The sequence below is a fragment of the Wolffia australiana genome, chromosome 9, assembly GCF_029677425.1.
Source record: "Wolffia australiana isolate 7733 chromosome 9, ASM2967742v1".
Taxonomy (NCBI): domain Eukaryota; kingdom Viridiplantae; phylum Streptophyta; class Magnoliopsida; order Alismatales; family Araceae; genus Wolffia; species Wolffia australiana.
The window spans coordinates 1,244,930-1,259,690 of NC_135843.1; positions in this window are offsets into that span (position 1 = coordinate 1,244,930).

A 14,761-nucleotide genomic window follows, 5' to 3' on the forward strand; every position below is an offset into this window, starting at 1 on the left:
CAGTTTGGGATATTTTGCCAAATTCCAAGGTTTAGAAACTTTTATTGTTTCGAAAATTTGTAAGACCGAATTTATTTCAATTTGAATTCAAGTTTTCGATCGAGGATGCCCAAGATGTGAGTGCGCAGTCTTTGAAGACACGTTTTCTCCAAAAAGAGCAGACTTTGTAACACTTTGATTTTCAAGATTATAAAGCCCATTCTTAACTGTCTCTCTGAGTAGAACTTGATGAGTTGCTTTGTCCTTCACAAGACAATAAAAATCATGAAATTTAATAAAAACTATATTATCTTTAGTACATATATGAACATGTGATGGATTATTTGTAATATCACGAACGTGAAGAATATCTTTTAGATGTAAAATTTGATTTGATGTAGTAATTTTTGAAGAACCAGTTAATAAATTTTTCAAACCTGTACAATTACCTATTTGTAGTTGATCCTTTTGTAGATAATGTTTTGGCTGAGCTAGAAAATTCTGATCTGCTGTAACATGATGTATTACCCCACTGTCAGGGTACAATTTTTATTTTTTGTTATGAATGCTTGTGCATTTGCTCAGTGAATTTTGACTCCAAGTTCTGGCGTTCTGGTAATTCTTTTGCAACTTAAGATATTCCCTCTCTCAATGCCCAAATTAGAAACATAACTGACACCTGGGTTGAAATATTTCATTCCTTCCTTTTCCTCGTCTTCTGCCTGGGAAAGTGTATCTATTTGAACCAAAAATTTTCTTTTGGTGGTGAAATCTTTGCGGACTTTTTTGAGTTTGCAGATTGTTAGCCATCGGTGGAAAATATTATTTTTCGTCTTCGTGTTCAAAAATAAGAAAAGCATCATGTAATTTTAGATGAGCAGAAATCTCATCAAATTTCAAATGATAGATATTAGCAGGAATGCTTGCCACAAACTGAGAATAGTTAGATCCCAAAGCTCATAAAAATTTGATAATTGACTAATGATTAATCTAGAAGATGACCCATTTGCATTAGTGACTTAACCACTTCTTTACAATGCTTTATCCAATCATCAACAGACTGTGTACCTTTCTTCATGTTATAAAATTGCAGTTGAAGTTCAACGACACACGCTTGATTCCAGCCATTAAAGGTATTCTCTAGACTTTCCCAGGCTTCACGTGAGGATTTTGCTTTCCAAATCTATGGACGAATGGTTTCAGAAATTGTTGATATCTTCTCCATGATTTCTTAAATTCTGGATTTTGGAGTGTGTTTCCTTGAGCATCTGCAATCAAAATTTGAGGATAAAATCATTCTATAAACTTCATCAGATCATACCCGTGTAATACCGGGGCCATGGAGCTTTTCCACATTTGATCATTCTCATTATTCAACCTCAGATTATTATAATAGCGGCAAGAATTCCACCTTGGAGTTGTCCAACAGTCGCTTCACTGAATTCGCCAGTGGGCACAACGGGAATAATCGTCGCAGAGCTTTCTTCAGCCATGTTGATCACTGGGTTGGCTCTAAAACCATGTATGATTTGGACCTTGCTAGAGAGAGAGATTGGTTGAAAAAAATGAGAAGAGGGTTGAGACGAGAGAGAGAAGAGAGAGAGACACACATGGGAAGGATATTAAATCAGTTATTTCCTCGAAACAATTAATCTCAGCATTGGTATGTATTTACATAGGTTGTTGTTTTGACATATATAGCTATTCTGATTGAAACATAGCCAATATAACTAATATACAGGATTTCGTTTAAACGATCTTGGTCCTTCAATCTATTTAAATTATAGCTGTTAGTACGAGTATAACGGCTATGACTAGATTTAATCCTGACCATCAAATCCTCTCTATCATTAACTCTATCTATATTGAATTCTAATCTATGTTAAAACATATATGGTTCCAATCTCATCTAACTTCTAATGAATATGGGGGTATGTGTTTCATTACAACTTGAAAATCTTTATTAATATTCCTATTTGTCCGCTGATGAGTTTCCTTCGTGACTCCATGCTTCATCTTCATTGCCTTTGGGATTTATCTCTCTCTCTCTCCCTCTCTATCTATCTATCTATCTCTCTCTATCTCTCTCCCTCTCACTGAATGAACAAATGGTGGGGGAGATTGATTAATTTCTAAAAATGTTTTCCGGATCAAGTATACAGCAACACCGATGTGAGAGGACATTTCATAACTGGCATAAGAATTCATTTTTTATGAGCCCTTGTCATGGCTGGGAAGCCATATCGCCCCTTGACCCCAATTAGATTATATGGAAATCCTGTCTGTAGATATGTATCACCGCTTTGGATTCTTTTAGTGATTAAGACCTCACATGCCTTACTCTTGTCAGCATAGTATCTTATTGTCATCTTGATATGTTTTATAACAAATAACTGAGTAGTACACCTTCAGTACTATAAGAATTGAATTTCGTCAAATCATGTTGAATACATTTGGCACGTAGCATTTACATCCAAATGGGTTTAGTACATTAATGTAGGCTTCTTCGTTGTTTTCTTTCATGGGTATTCCTTGTGTTTTTCCTAATTAAAACCACATTTTATAAATTTCAGGTATTTTTTATTCTTTGAATGAGCCAAAGAATGTACCCAAGTATATCTATAATAGTAGTCCATTATTACAACAAAATATGACTTGCCTTTCAAACTAGGGGTTTGATTCAGACTTAATAACTTCATGGAAAATTGTTCTAAGAGTGCCTTAGTAGATATATAGCATTTTGAGAAAGTGTTTTCCTAGACTGCCAATCTACTAGGTAAATATCTTATTACTTTCTTCATTAGAAATTTTCTAAGTTGATGGTAACTGATTAACCCAAGATGCACCATGAAATCTAACACATTTTAGAGACATTTGATGCACCATTTAATTGATCTGACCTTCGTTTTGGTATCAACTCTTATTTCATGGATTTATTTTTGCATTTACTTAAACAAAACTCTTTTATAAAATCCCTAGATAAATTTCATGACCATAATTTCTCGTTCAGAATATGCCATTTTGAAACGGAAGCGATGAAAGGATCTAAGATCTTAAGCTCGATACGAAATAAGAAAATTATAGCTGTTATAGTTCCTCAATGTCCTCTATCTGACAATTTATATGGGAAAGAGAGGCGGCTAAATCTATGTTTTATATCACATTTTATTAGTTTATCTTTTCATACCAATCTTTAGAGCTCTATCTTTGTTTTCATGTAATGTCCTATCGCGGTGTCTATTTCTAACTCAATATACTCTCACTTATCTACTTCTTCTTTATCGCTCTACATTTCTCTGGTCTATCTTTGACTCCGCCTTTGTCTGTCTACAGAGACAAGGAGGAATATCTTGGAGTTTGATACATTCTTAAAAAATAGAGATGTATAGGTTTTAGAGTTGTGAAATCCCTTAAGAGTGAGAAAAGCAGATAACCTTTTATGCCACATTCGTGGGGCATATTTGAGTCTATACAGTAAATTTTAAGTAAACATACATGATTAGGACAGCAGGGATCAATAATCCAGGTGGTTGTTTCATAAAAATCACCATGTAAAATTGCATTAGATATATCAAGTCGCCTAATTTTTCTGTTGTGACACAAAGCAATAGAGATTAACAGTCGCATAGTGGTCATTTTGACTACTGGACTAAATATGTCCTGGTAGTCAATTCCTGCTGCATGACTAAACCCCTTTGCAACGAGTTGTGCCTTACACCTGTCTCAGGAACCATCTGCTTTTAACTTACATTTTAAAAATCATTTTGAGCCTACCACATTTTCCCTGGGGAGGCTTCACAAGTACCCAAGTGCAGTTCGTATGGAGAGCAGACATTTCTGCCTCCATAGCAGCTCTCTAGACCGGAGAGTTAAGTGCATGGGTGGTACCTTTGGGTTCAATCACCATAGAAGAGGACGTGGAGGGTCATACCTCGGCACTGGACAATGTCATTCACGCCAACGTTCATGACCCCGGCTTCAACTACTCTGTGTCACTAATGTTAGTAAGTATGGCATTTTATTTCCTTGTATTTTGATTTTTTGAACATTTTTCGATTGGGCCATCGTGTTTTGGGCCTTATTGGTGGTTTTCCCCTTTGTTGGCCCACACTTCCCTCCCCTATATAAATGGATGGTATGCCCAAGGACGGGTCAGGTTGTCATTTTGAAAAACCGAAAAGTTACCTTCATTTTGAGTTTATCTTTCTCTATTAGAAAGTAGAAGTTAGTGTTTTCTCGATTGAGATCAGGGCGAGATCAGGGCCAATGTCGCACGTGCTAGCTTAACCACGATGAGACTATTCCATGGAAGAATCACCGTCGACAATGTTTATCCTCCTTGGATCTTTGAATTCTTGGTTAGCCTTTAACAATTGTGGCGATCCCCTTTTCATAAATAAATTGAGTCAGAATTCTGAATTCAGCAATTTGCCTTATCTTGTGTCAACAGTACTTTCCTAAAACGTGCGTACTTAAAATTTGGTGCATTCTCTTGTCTGTGTTGTAACACATGTTGTTCAATCCCGGCATCACCGTATCACATCACAGAGTTTTCCACGCATTCAATACATGTTAGCATTGAGGTGGGTGGTGTGTACATTGATCAAGCGAGAGTGTGAGTGCTCTCGCCTCTTGTGTAAGTCCCACTAAATCAAATGATCACAAAGTGGTACTTGAATTTATTTAAAAAAATATTATTAGCTGGTTTGGATGTCCAAGAGCAATCATTAGTGATGGTGTTAGTTATTTCAACAACTTCCACTTAGGGATTTATTTAAAAGACCTGGAGTCCATCATAAGATGACTACCCCATACCACCTTGAAGCAAATGGGCAAGTAGAAGTTAGTAATAGAGAGATTAAAAAGATTTTGAAGAAAATGGTAAGGCCTGATGGGAAAGATTGGTCAATAGACTTTATTATGCTTTATGGGATTATAGGGGTGCCTATAAAACATCCTTAGTAATGCCCCCTATAGATTAGTCAATGCGAAAGCTTGCAACCATCATGTTGAAATTGAACATGAGGCATATTGGGTTATTTAGAAACTCAATCGCTCTCTAGATAATGCACCAAAAAAGTCGCCTTTCTCAACTACATGAACTTCAAGAGTTTCAGAATGAATCCTATGAGAATTCTCTCGTCTACAAGTCCACGATGAAGCACTTTCATGACAATGTCTTGAAGAAGAGGAATCTACATGAGAATCAAATAGTTTGGCTTTATAACTCTCGTTTGAAGTTATTTCCAAGGAAATTGAAGTCACGGTGGGATGGGCCTTATGTTATTAATGAATTTTTTTATTGTGGTGCAGTCATTATTACAAACGCAAAGACTGGGAAGTCCTTTACAATCGATGGTCAAAGGTTGAATCCATATCTTGAAGCGGATCGAATTCATTATGTTATTAATGATTTTTTATTGTGGTGCAGTCATTATTACAAACGCAAAGACTGGGAAGTCCTTTACAGTCGATGGTCAAAGCTTGAATCCATATCTTAAAGCAGATCAAATTCAGCAATCTATGGTAACCATACTTAAACATATCCCAGCTATACCACCATTTCCCAAATCTCCACCATCTCCCAGTTTTCAACTTTTTACAAGCTCTCCTTTTCTTAGCTTGATGAAGCTCTATGTCCTCATTTTTGTTCACATTCCTCTTGTGTATTCTGTTCATTCGTCTACCGTTAGGAGTGGGCAATTTTAAGTAACATTTACCCATTTTCATCCATCATTTTCCCTTCACCCAAAACTCGTTAGATGCCACTCGCCGTTTTCTCCTCTTCCCCACCCATAGGTACCTACCTTTGAGTTTAACCTCACAACACCTTATTTCTTTGGTAAATTCTTGATATTCTGTGCAAGAACTTGGATGAGAAGAATGACTTATTTCAAATTTCAGGTAAAAGAGACGTATTGTGAGGGCGAGATGAGGGCCACCTTTCTTGACAGGGTGAGAGCTTTTCATAGTGGTAGTACCACACCTAGAGAGAAGTAAGCTTCCCATTTCATGACCGCTAGCTCTTTCCATCATCACAAAGGACTAGATCATTGTGCTTTAGTATTTTTTATAGGCCATTTATACTTAGATATGTGATTGATTATTTTTCACTAACATCAATGACTTCAGCGAAGTCAATCAGGTTTAGTATTGATGAGTATTTTATAGTTCCAAAAGTGCAGAAATTTACAGGAACGAGAAGATAAAATTCTTAGGAATTTGGAGAATTTTTTGGAGCTTTGTGATGATCAAAATGGGCTGAAATAATTAAACTTTGTGGTCTTTTAAAAGAGAAATCAATGGGGCTTACGCCATGACCTGAACTACCTATTAGGCCTTAAAATACCTTAAAAGGAAACAAGCTGGAAGTTGGAACACAGAGCTCTCAACCAATGCATAAAAGAGGCAAAATGGCAAGAACAGAGAATAGAAAATGCCCATACGGGTATTTTTAGTAATTCCAAAAGTGGATAAATAGTCTTTTACTCCCTCATTTCTCCTAATTCTGGACATGCTCTAGCAAGTGGTTGGCCAGCAGGGCAAGGCATATTTCAAGATCCAGGTTATTCCACCTGCTTAATGTAAGTTTGTTGAAGGTTTCATTCAATCTTATCTCTTTTTTGCATTGAAAAACGACTGAGCCTGGAAAAATATAAGGATCTAGACTTGAGAGGAAGCATTGAGGGCTCACGAGGATTGCATTGAGGTTTTAGGGACCTAGGTTTCTATTTTCACATCATCATTGATGTAGGAGGACGTCGGTGACGTCCTACAGCGCGCGTGTGATCTACTCACCCTACTCCGGGACGACCGTCTAGGATCGAACGTCCCGCGTGGGGGTGTCCCGGAAAGGTCCTGCGTGGGGCCTCTATTCGTTGAAGCCGAGGGTGTCGCTATCTCCACATGGTCTTCGTCGAGGCGTTGGCAGGCCCCGACGACGAGAGGGTGGGTAGGTCCGCCGGACTGATGACGAAACGGCGATGAACTGTGTAGCGGCATACCGCAACCAAGTGTGGCATCGTGCAGCGACCGAGGGCGGCAGCGTACGGCGACCGAGGGCGACCTGGTGCGGCAACAGAGGGTGGTGGCAGGTGTCGGGCAAGGGCGGCAGTGTGCGGCGTCCGAGGGTGGCGGCGGGCAGCGGCCGAGGACGGCGGCGTGCGGCGTTCGAGAGCGGCGGCAGCGGCGGGCGGCGGCTGAGGTCGGCGATGTGCAGTAGCCAAGGGCGGCTGTAGGCAGGCGTCGAGGGCAGCTGAGGAGGCCCCACGCGGCAGGCGATGGCCCCGCGCGGCGGGCGGTGGCCCCGTGCGGCGGGCGACGGCCTAGTGCGGCGAGTGGCGGCCTGTGCGGCGGCGGCTGCCCCATGCGACGGCCGGTTGCCCGTGCACGCGGCGGCCCGTGTGAGGGCAGCGGCCCCGTGCAAGGGCGGCGGACCCGTGCGAGGGAGGCTGCCTCGTGCAGCGGGCGGCTGCCCGTGCAACGGGCGGCTGCCCGTGCAACGGGCGGCTGCCCGTGCAACGGGCGGCACTCCCCCGCGGCGGGCGGCAGCCCCGTGCGAGGGTGGCTGACCTGTGCGGCGGGCGGCTGCCCCTCGACTGGGACCCCAGCGGCGGCGGCGGCAAGTTCTGACGGAATCGGAGGGGGGCGGGGGGCAGAACGGGACGGGCGGCCAAAGTATGCCCCGTTCTGTTCCTCCCTTCTCTCTCACCCTCTTTTCTTTCTTCTTCCTCTCACAATAGGACGGGACGGGTTCTTCTTTTTTTTCAAACATTCAACAAGACTTCTTTACTTCTTAACCAAGGGGTCCTATATATAGGCCCCATGAGAAACAAGGGAACCCTAAACTAAGAGATGAAAATTTGACTAAACCTAGGGAAAAAACCTAGATAACTTGAGGGCATCGCCATCAATCATCCATCCATTTACACTTAAAATCCACAATTTTCTCACTCTAAACACTTAATTTTTCCTATTTTCTCGCTCTGGTATTTTTTCCTTCTCCCACTTGGATCTTCATACATATCTCCAGTTCATCTCTCGAAATGTCGAAGAAAATATACTTCAGTTAACCTTCAAATTCTATCTCAAACGTCTTCTACACTCTCTCTTCATTTTCCCTCTCTATCTCTTTATTTCAGTAATTTTCTCTCTCTAAAACCATTTATTTCTCTCTAAAATCAATTCCTGTCTCTAGCTAGATCCTCCTTCATTCTTCCTTTAAAATGTAAAAAAATCATGTTTGAATTCCATCATTTAGGGCATAATAGTGGAGAGTGGAGAACTTAGCCAAAATGACTAAGTCCTAACCATATAAGGTCAAGCCCAATAGGGTTTAGCCCATTTTGCTAACTCTTGACTTAGCTGAATTCGACTGAAGCTTAGTGGGTTGAACAACTAAGGCCAGCCCTATATGGGCCACAAAAGGCCCGCTGGCTCATCTGGTCCTCTGCCGCCGCCGCCGCCGCCGTCGCTCCGCCGCCACTGCCCCTGTCACCAACAATCTCCGAAAAAGGTATTTTCCTTTTTTCTGTATTTTAAAATTCAAAAAAAATAAAATCCCAAAAACTAATGTAATCAATATTCAGTGTTTTTAACATCTAGAAAAAATTCAAAAAATATTTACCTCTCGGTTTTAAGCTTTCTAGCTTTTTGTGTTATTTAAATTCAAGAACACTCAAAAAATGTATTTCCTATTTCTATTCTTAATTATAATTACAAAAAAAATAGTCTAATATATTTTTAGTATTTTTATTTCTATTTCTTCAATCTAGATCATAGGAATTTATATAAATTGACTAAAAATATACTAAAATCCCAGAAATTATATTTATCACTTTTAAACTCTTGTCCTTCATTCCAAGCTTTAGAAAATTTCTAAAAATAAATTTCTGCCTCTCTGTGAAGCTAAAACAGATTTCTTTCATAAAATAAATATAAATTATCTAAAAATAGAAATCAAAATTATAATTCACTTATTCAGCACTTGCTCTGTATTAGTTCGACCCTTGCTCATCATGTGATCATAAGGAAACTTATAATATTGTTACATAACCCAGAAGCCTTAAATGACATCGTTAACCTAATTTCTGGTTCACCAACTGTGGTGCGCATCTAGGGAAGTTTCATAGTAATTAGAGTAAGGGTCATTCAAAATCATATTTTACCTAATGCCAGCTAGCATGTTGCTGGCGTACAATGTTATATATCATTAGGTGTGAGAAAAAGGTGGAGACAAACATTGATAACTTTGAGGCAAAGGTTGTTCAGATTCTAATTCATTGGGATATAGTAATGATGAATGTTACCCGGTTATTTATTTTTAGGTTCGCTCAAATCATCGATGTGTGAAGAAAAATAAGACCACAAATTAGTAGACCAATAATAGAAGTTGGCCTTAAAATAAGCTATTCATTCACTTATTCTCATACTTGTTCTTCCATTTCTGCCATTGAAGCAGAGTAGAATATATAACTCCCTCACTCTCTTTCATTTGTTGCTGCAGAAAGATTGGAATTTCTGGTACTGGTGAGCATCCGCCATTCAATTGTAGATTAACATGAGTTCTGCTCTTCATGATGCAACTTGAGTTCTAGTCATAACCTTTTTTATAAGGTTTTTTTCTGAACCTAATTTTTTTCCTCTTTGAATTCTTCACCTAAAATCCACTTAACTTTGTCAAAAATGACTGATCAAGTCTTAATTGGTCTACACCTAGAAGGTCAAACAGGAATAAAAAATGCCATTCAAATTAATTTATGTGATTGTCATTTTTTTTAGACGTGCATTAGCTTGTATAATTTTCTTGCAAGCAAAATGATATGATGATTTGGTAATAAAATGCAGGAGAGCACTAATATATAATGTGAATTTGATTTAATTAAAAATGATTTAATGACCTTATTCACTGTACACTGGCATATTATCAATATATATTGCCACTCAAGTCGTTGAGGGCAATAATTATTAAAGATGTCAATTTGAATCTAAATTTAATATATCCACCCTTGTGATGATAATCAGTTTCGATCGTGACACCATCTAATCAAAACTATGATATTTAATATTAAGATTCGAACATCGATATATTTCATCACAATTTAATTAAATTAAAAAGTTGTACAATATTGACCAAGATCTCAAAATATTTTATGGTTCAATAGACGTGGTGTTAAATTTCTAAAGCACCACTTCTAGTTCACATCTAGTAAAATGCAGAACGGTGAAAGTGCCATTTATTGAATAATGTCTAAGAACAATAGGCATAAATATTATTACTCTGACAAGCAACTAGCGCCGATCATGTCATCAATCAAGTAAAAAAAGTGTTAATTCCAATATACATAGACATGGTCGTTCAGTTCTGTTCATTTTAAACGAACAAAAATTCGCACAAAAGAACAGCACAAGGCCTTGTTCTTTGTTCTGTTCTTTAAGAAAAAAATGAACAAAATTCGCACATTCACACAACTAGAACGAAATTCGCACAAAACGAACAAAAGAACCGCACACTGGTCTGTGCGATGTTCTCTTTGAATTTGTTTTTGTTCTGCTCGGAAAACCAAACAGAACAAACAATTCACATAAATTTGCACAAAAAGAACAGAATGACCAAGTCGAAATATAAGCGTATATATATATATATATATATATATATATATTTGAACGGGTTTAAGTAATTGAATTGTCTAATAGAACATGAACTTGATTAGTTTTTTTTGTGCAAGGAAGTCAAGTTGTATTCTAGAAACTGACATGAATATTTCAGGATAGCGTAACATTGACTTTCAGCAAATTAGGGAGAACTAATTTCAGGCATTATTGAATAAGAAAACAAATTTGGAGAAAATTATACTGAATATTTAGAGAGGATTATTACTGACATGAATATTTAGTTATTATTTTAAGTCGAACCAACTGAGATGAAAGAGGAGAAATTTCAGTGAGATTGAACCGGAAGAAAATAGAGCTGTAGACTATATTTTTTGACTTGACAAATTATACTGATTTTAAATTGGATGAATTTGATTAGTTTCTCTCTTGGGTACCAATAAAATTTCAAGTCTTTCATGGAAAAACGCCAGGAATGAAAGCTTCTGTATAGTGCGGTGAAGATGGGCTTTCGAAGAATTGTAAATATTAATCAGGGCATAAAGTAGGCATACTCAGGTTGATGACCTAGGGTAGTCTTCCTTATTTTCTTAAAAAACAAAATTAAGCAGACCCATCAGTTCATTAACAGCATTTTAGAGTCAATATTCGGAGTTCATCGGAAAGATCATATCTGTTGCATCATCTTCGTAAGAGAGACAAACGGCAGTTTCAGAGTTTAAGAAGGGTGAAGAGAGCAACAAGAGAGAGAGAGAGAGATAAGAGAAGGGCGAAAAAAGAAGGAACAGCAAAGAGATAGAGAGAGAAAGAGAGAGCCCACTAACTCAAGGATTGTGACAAGATCGCTTAGAGCAATTAAACAATTCAACATTTGACCTGAAGGTTTCAAGCGTCGAGGAGATGAAGGAAGACATGCCGGGGTAGGGGCAGGTGCTAGGGAGATGAGAGACAACAGCACAAGGAGGACAACCAAGAGGGAAATTTTTTCTGATCAGCCTATCCGATCAGATCACTCGTGCTTGATTGTAATATCATCATACTCAAGCTATTATCAGAGGGGTAATCATAATATGATCCGACCCAATCCATTCAGATCAGATTATTTTGCAACCTCTTCCACTGTGAGGAGAGAGGGAGAGAGAGCAAAGAGAAATGAGGGACGAGAGAGACAAGAGCGAGACATACATCGATCAACAAAGGAATCCCTTATAATTATTATCCTGGTGTTTAAGATAAAAATCATGAAGAATACTGTAAATAAACAACTTTATCGGTATGATCGGACCCAATCAGATCCGATTGGATTATTTTGCAATCATGATATGATTGGACCCGATCCTATTCGATCAGATTATTTTGCAACCTCTTCTAGTGTGAGGAGAGACGGAGAGAGAGCAAAGAGAAATGAGGAAGAGAAATGAGAGACGAGAGAGATGAGCGTGAGACATACATCGATCAACAAAGGAATCCCTTCTTATTATCCTCATGTTTACAATAAAAATCACGAAGAATACTGTAAATAACCAACTGAACAGCAAAACAACAGGCATGGGAAATCTGTGCAATGTCATTGTACAGCTGATGATGCGTCAGAGATGTGTTGTGAGCCATCACAGCCGGGCTCTGATACCATTTTTTTGTCGGATGTCGTCGGGGACGTCGTCCGGTAGACACCAACTATGATGGTTCGATGTCGGTCAATGATAAGGCTATTGGACTACGGCGTGGATGCAAAAATGCTACGATGCAATGCAAAAATGCGCAGGATATGGTACGTGCAAGTGCTGACTAACTGGGAATACCCGCTATAGCAAGGTAAACCTCTCGAACCTTGACCGAAGGGGCGAGGACGACTACGGCGCCAAACAGATTAGCTCCACCGGATGTTGCCTACACGTGGCATGCGGACCAGACTCGTACTAGGAATAGATGCTCGAGCACAACGTAGTTCACACTCACCCTGTCCCTCTCACCTATGTCTAACCCGAGCGTGGAGTAGGGATGCCAAAAATGTATTGCAGAAAATAAGAGACGGGCAGGCAGGGAAGTGACATACCTCATTGGTGCTTGCAAGCCGATATCCTTCTACGTCGTGCATTAGCTCCAAGCAGGGTGGGTAATGAAGGCGACGAGGGGCGCCGAGGGAGAAGCCGACGTGGTGTGGTAGCCGAGGATGGAGTGTCCACAAGAGGATGGGAATCAACCGGAGGGCAGTCGTGACAAGGGTTCACAATGGCCGACCAGACAATTCTTCGGGTAGGAGCACCCTGTCCAGTGAGACCCCTCTGTGGCAGGAGTTGTAGGCCAGGTGGGTACCGCTCAAAGGATACGAGAAATGCCAAGCAGAATCCCGTTCGATGAAGTCTCACCTGACGGCCGGTTTGACCGAGCGCAAGAGGACATGTCTTTGAATGGGTCCTCCGTGTGGCCATCCTTCCGGGGCGGTGGTCCCCGAGGTCCCAGCCATGCCAAAGGTCTGATCGACCCAGGACGAATCAGGCGCCGACAACCCAGGAGAGCACCCACGGCCAGACTGTCGGGGGATGGGGTCAACACACCCTTCCCAAGCAAGCCCGACATAATCCAGGAGTAGGCCGAGTAGCCGCATGATGGTGTCAGCGCAAGACCAACCGCAGGGCGGTTCGGAGTCTTCCAGCAGCGCAGAAAACTGTAGCAAGGACGTGGCGGGGACGGGAGTCAACTCCTGGTTGCACCGGGCGGTGGTGGAAGACGTCCACAAAGGAGAGGGTAAAGCGACGTCCAGAGGACGGTACTTCCCCGTTCGTGTGAGGATCTTCTCTTCTGGTTCTTCTTCCTCCAATCTTCTCCTCCTGCTGATTGGGACTTGTTCAGCTTCTCACACAAATATTTCACAAGAAGAAAACAACAAGTCCCTTTATCTAGGGCACCCATCCATTCCCTTTTACAGGGGAAAAAGGATGTGAATGGGCTCCCCTTAGTCATGCCATGAGAGGGGGAATAAGGGGCGGGGATAAACCCCATTAGGGTAGGGGGAGGGTCCGTATAGAGTGGACTTCCCCCGTACTACAACGCAAGCAAGAAAGAGAAAGAAGAACAGAGAAATAAAACAAAGGATGGGAAAACATGAATTCAAAAGATACAGATGAAACGACTGATATGAGTACAATGCACCCTCTACCTGGCGTACCTGAATTCGGGCGTTCAGGCAGTCGCTTTGGCTTGTCGAGCAGGCTGAACACAAGGCGACGGTGTTGTTCGCGTTGGCGACGTCTATGATGACATTCCTTGGGGCTTGGGCTGCATCACGCCATCAATCAAAACTCATGTCTTCATCGCGAATGAAGAACGAGCCATGCAAGTATACATGACGACCAATGGGAGAAAAAATACAATTATAATTATCATATCTTTGTGTGGAGTACATTCTACTCCTTGATAATGATGTAGGAATTTTATACTTGACGAAATAACGACGGTCAAATATCTTCTCCATGGAAGGATTTGGGAGAAGTAACCTAAGTATCGAGAATTCCGATCTACAGAAATAGGTCAATAAGGTCACTAATCTCCAAATCCATAAACATAGATATTATCACCAAAGACGTTTTGGGATGGAGAACTCTGAGAGAGGTTCATTGTGTCATGATAATGAGATTAATCATGCACATCATTCTATGTGCAATGCCTAAAGTGGCTTGAGCTCTAAATAGTTATGAGCACTAAAACTATATGATATGTATTCTGGATGTCTTGAGAAGACAAAAGGAAATGTTGAGCTCATGGAAAAGATGGGTTGAAACTCAAGTGCTAAATAAAATTTAGTTTTTAGTGAAAGTGAAATCATAGAAAGTCTACATTTGAAGTTATAATTTATTGTATAAAATTATAGACTATTGGAAAATTTCCAAGTAGGTCAACTTAAAACTTGATGACGAGAGTGGAGTTCATCCTTTTGGTTGATGTTTTCACAAGAAGAAAGAGTGATTGAAAGGTTCGTCACTAACCTGCATTTATATTTGATCATAAACCCTATTCCATTGTTGTGTGACACCAATGGGGCTATTGCACTAGTGAAATAGTCTAGCTCTCATTTGAGGTTGGATAACTTATTAAGACACCTCACTTGATTAGGAAGATCATCTTTAGCAGGACATTACATAATTATAAAATTCAGTCATGGTCGATTAAA